Below are 5279 nucleotides of genomic sequence, written 5' to 3'. Positions count from 1 at the left end.
AACTTAATAGCACCAATAACTTTGTACTATTAATAGTACTCCAGCATAATTCTTATATTATATACCTAGTTTATTTTAAGATTATTAATATTCTACTTATTATATTAATTTTTTTATTTTTATTAGAAATTATTTAAATTTTTATCAATGCTACGATGGAAGGGCTAAGATTTACTATCCTTTTGGGGTGTACAAGAATTATTTTGGGCCAATTTGCATAAAAAATCCACTAGTTTTGGGCTTTTGCAAAAGTGGGCCGCTTTTTTCGATTTTGTAGATTCGGACCGAATTTTCAGCGAACTGAGCAAAATATCCTTATTACTTTTTCTCTCTCCTCTTTCTCCCTCCTCTTTTTTTTTCTCTCGTTTATTTTTTTTTTTCTTTCGCCGAAGAGGCAGCGGAGGCAGAAGTGGAAGTGGAAATGGCCCGCCTAGCCTCTCACCCTCTCGCCCCTCGCCCTCGCCCTTGCTCTCGCCCTCGCCCGCGCACCCCCCACCTTCCTCGCCTCCAACCCCGCCAAGACCGTGCCGCGACTCTTTTTTTTTTTTCCTCTCCGACTCTCCTCCACCGTCTCCCACAACGACGCCTTTCTCGTCCTTCCCCGCCCTTCTCGTCCTCTCCCTCTCCCTCTTTCTCTGCTGCCTCCGACGACGACGCATTTTCTTCTATTGTTACACTGTTTCTCCTCTTAAAGGGTGCAGTTTAACAAGAGGAGAAATAATGCAACAAGAGAAGAAACAGTACAATAAGAGGAGAAACAGTATAAATATCTCTTAAAGAGGTGTAGTTTACATCTTAAAGGGTGCAAGAAGAGAAGAAATAGTGTAAATATCTCTCAAAGAGTGTAATTTTTTTTAAAGAGTGTAACTTTCATCTTAATAGATATAGTTTATATCTGAAAGAGTGCAATAAGAGGAGAAACAGTGTAAATATCTCCCAAAGAGTGTAATTTTTGTTTAAAGAGTGTAATTTTCATCTTAAAACTACAGTTTACATCTTAAGTAGTGCAACTTATATTCATAATAGTGCAACGTTTTTTTAAAACTGTGCAATTTTATTTTAACGGTGCAATTTCATCTTCATCTTTCTTTTTCTTTTTTTTTCTTTTTTTTTTTTGCTTCTTCTATAATTTTTTTTGGTCACCCCTCTTTGCCAACGGCTACGGCAACGACGCTGCTAAGGACCCTCCACTCGGAGACTGCAGCGCCGCAATGACCTCGACGGTGTCAGCGTCGGCGAAGATGCGTCGTCGTTGGAGGCGGCAGAGGAGAAGGGAGAGGGAGAGGACGAGAAGGGCGGGGAAGGGCCAGAGAGACGTCGTCGTCGGAGATGGTGGAGGAGAGTCGGAGAGGAAAAAAAAAAAAAGAGTCGCGGCGCGGCTTTGGCGGGGTCGAAGGAGAGAAAGATGGGGGCTACGCGGGCGAGGGCAAGGGCAAGGGCGAGGGCGAGGGCGAGAGCATGAGGGTGAGAGGCGAGGTGGGCCGTTTCTGCCTCCGCTGCTTTCTTCGGCGAGAGAAAAAAAAAATGAACGATAGAAAAGAAGAGGAGAGAGAAAAAGTAATAAAGTTATTTTGGTTAGTTTGCTGAAAATTCGGACCGAATCTGTAAAATCAAAAAAGGCTGCCCAATTTTACAAAAGCTCAAAAATTATGAATTTTTTATGCAAATTGGCCATTATTTTGCAAAGAGTAAACGAGCAAAAAATGTTGGAGACCCTCCCAGCTATCATCACCTCAACTTGGAACTTTCTAAGTATGTGGTCCTCAAACTATGAGCGCATGCCAATTAGGTCCTCAAACTTTAACTTAGGCTTAGTTTGGTATTGAGGTTTATCTAACACTATTATACAGAATAGAGTTGAGAAAAAATATATAGGGATATATTTTTGCGTTCTCCAATGGAATTGCAGAAAATATATCGTAACCGACTAATCGCAATATGCGGAACGCAATATTATGTACGGAAACAAACATGGTAATTTCCAAGTGTCGTTTCTCACCACACATAAGGCAATCTCTCTGCAATCCCAAACGAAGCCTTACTATGATCTTTAACTTGAATTGTATAAATTATTACAATTAAATTTCACAACAAAATTTAGTTGACTGTATATTTGAAGTATCGCTGATATAAAAATAATGTGGCATTTAATTCTTATCGAATCATCAATTACAACACTGCAACATTACTTCAATATTAAAGAAACATTAATATTTAATCAGTTATATTAGGTTGCGATATTTGATTGCAACAGTTCAAAAAAATTAGATTAAAAAATTATAACAAATTAAAATTTAAGAACTAAAATATCATACACCTCATAATTTGAGTACCACCAAAAGTGTATTTTAGCTATTTGAACTTTTATCATTTTATATTACCATCGGAACTTTCCACATTTTTTAATTAATGATGTAGATTCATATTTTATTAATTTAAAGTGATTAACATATTAATCATTTGATCAAGAAATAATAAAAAAAATGCATGTTGGCAAACGAGTGAGTTTTTTTCGATGCAAAATGTTACCTTCGTTGGATAAAATTAATCATAATTATCAGATCCATAGAGCAAAATCGAATGTTAAAAATCAATTCTGATGCTGTAAAATTTATTTTTCGACGTCAAAACGACCTTCTATACTGCCAACATGTATATTTTATTATTTATATTAATGTATTAAAATAAGATTTTAGTGGTCAATTATAAAATTTAAAAGCTTATATAAAAAAAATAAAATTTAAAACTTTAGATACCTATCGATAAACATGCAGTACTTCTGACGGTTGTCACGCATTTAATCCGTTCACAATTTAGTACTTTCAGTCAAAATTAAAATAAATAATATTTATAATAACTAATAAAATTATAAATTGTAATGAACTTTGTAACTAAAGTAACTAATATAATTCAATACCCAAAATCCAAATGGTAAAGGAGTCTTAAGGGCTCCTTTGGCATTGTTGTCCATCTTAATACTAGTAAACAAAACAGGATTAGAACGAAAATATATAAAAAATTATTTCTTATTTTTCTAGAGGGCCATAGATAATATAACGCATATAAAAAAATACTTCTTATCTTTTTGTGGGACTATATATAATATATCGTAACTAATTTATTATGATATGCAAAATATAATATGACGTATAAAATTAAATAAAATAGTTTCCTATCGTACTTATCGACAGGACATAACATGATCTTTTTGCAATTTTAATAAAGCCTAAATTTTAAATAGCGAAATTCTTCTTGTACGCCTCAAAAGGGGGTGTTTACACTCTCATCCTAGGGTTTACAAAAATTCAAATAATTTTTAGTGAAAAAATAAAAAAATTTAATGTGACAAGTAAAGAATTAATAGTCCTTGAATGAAGTGGGTGTAAGATATACACCACACTTTGAGGTGTGTAAGTAGCATTGCTCTTAAACCAAAAAAAATTGAGGAGTTAATTTCCACATAGCCTATAGTTGAAGGGTTTCCATACATTTTTACCGTCTCTACTTAGCATTTCTTTTAGGGACTTTTTTTGAAACTGACCCTATAGAATTTTATATTTGGCCAAATAACCCTCTGAAAATTTTATTTGTAAAACTAACCCTCCTTTCGCCACGTCGGCGCCAGGTCGGATTTTTCTCGTAAAGACGGTGAATCGTTCACCGTCTATGCGCATTTCTCATGAAGACGGTAGATGGTTCACCGCCTTCATGAGACGGTGAACTATTCACCGTCTTTAGAGCGAATACACCCACACCCACCCCCCTTTGGAACTGCTGTGCCCTTGATAAGACGGTAAACAGTTCACCGTCTTACTTAAGACGGTACATTATCCCCCCACATCCCTCAACTTCGACCAGGACAACACCCCCCAACTTTGGCCAAGTCCTGGAGACATAAAACACAGATAAGACGGTGAACTGTTTACCGTCTTATTTGTAGCAGTAAAGACGATGAACTATTCACCGTCTTTATTGGGGGGAGGTGGGTCAAGGTAAGGCGGTGAATCATTAACCGTCTCCACTGTTTTTTATGAAGACGGTGAACAATTCACCGTCTTACCTAGGTATACCCGAAGCCCCGACACCTCTCCCTCACTCTTCGCTCTCTTTCTCTCTTATCTCTCTGTCTCTCTCTCCCTCTCTGCCCATCCCTCTCCAACCAAGAGCCGCACCCCTCTAGTCGCCGCCGCCAGTCGCCACCGCCCAAGCCGACGTCGCCGCCGCCCAAGCCGACGTTGCTGCCGGTCGCTGTCGACCCACTGAGCCTTCCCCCGTGCCACAGCAACCCACATTGCAAGTAATATTCTACCTTAGCAAGTTTCTAGGTTTAAACCTAGTTTAATCTAGTTTAATCTAGTTTAACTAGTATAAACCCTAAACCCTAAAATCCCTAAACTAGTTTAGCTAGTATAAACCCTAAACCCTAAATTAGTTTAACTAGTATAAACCCTAAACCCTAAACTCCCTAAACTAGTTTAACTAGTATAAACCCTAAACCCTAAACCTAGTTTAAACTAGTTTAAACTAAACCCTAAACCTAGTTTAAACTAGTGTAAACTAAACCCTAAACCTTAAACCCCAAACCTAGTTTAAAGTAACCCCAAACCTAGTTTAAACTAGTTTAAACAAGTTTAAACTAAACCCTAAACCCTTAAACCTAGTTTATACTAGTTTAAACTAAACCCTAAACCCTTAAACCTAGTTTAAACTAGGTTTAGTGTTTAGGGTTNCACTCGTGATGTTGTGTTTCTCGTTTGAATATTTCTTATCGTGAAAAAACTTGCCTCAAACTTGTTGAAATTGGCAGCAAAATTGAGTTTGCCTCAACCTGGTACTGTTTGCTTCATATTTGTAAGTATTTTGTTTGATATTTTTATCCAGTTGATTGTATTTTGTTATTCCACTCGTGATGTTGTGTTTCTCGTTTGAATATTTCTTATCGTGAAAAAACTTGCCTCAAACTTGTTGAAATAGGCGCTAGAATTGAGCTCAACCTGGTACTGGTTGCACTAAAGGCGGTGAATGGTTCACCGCCTTTAGTGCAAACTCCAGAATCCCGAAAAAAATGGCTAAGTCCTGGACTGGGTGCTTGTACACAGATAAGACGGTGAACCATTCACCGTCTTACATAAGACGGTAAACCACTCACCGCCTTTATGGCAGTACAGATAAGACGGTAAACAATTCACCGTCTTATCTGTGTTTTAGCCACGCCTTGGCCAAATTAGGGCAGGTGGCAATTTACTCTAAAGACGGCGAATAGTTCACCGTCTAATTAA

The sequence above is a fragment of the Ananas comosus genome, linkage group 16 (genome assembly GCF_001540865.1).
Source record: "Ananas comosus cultivar F153 linkage group 16, ASM154086v1, whole genome shotgun sequence".
In the NCBI taxonomy this organism is placed as follows: Eukaryota; Viridiplantae; Streptophyta; class Magnoliopsida; order Poales; family Bromeliaceae; genus Ananas; species Ananas comosus.
This window is presented reverse-complemented; position numbering follows the sequence as displayed.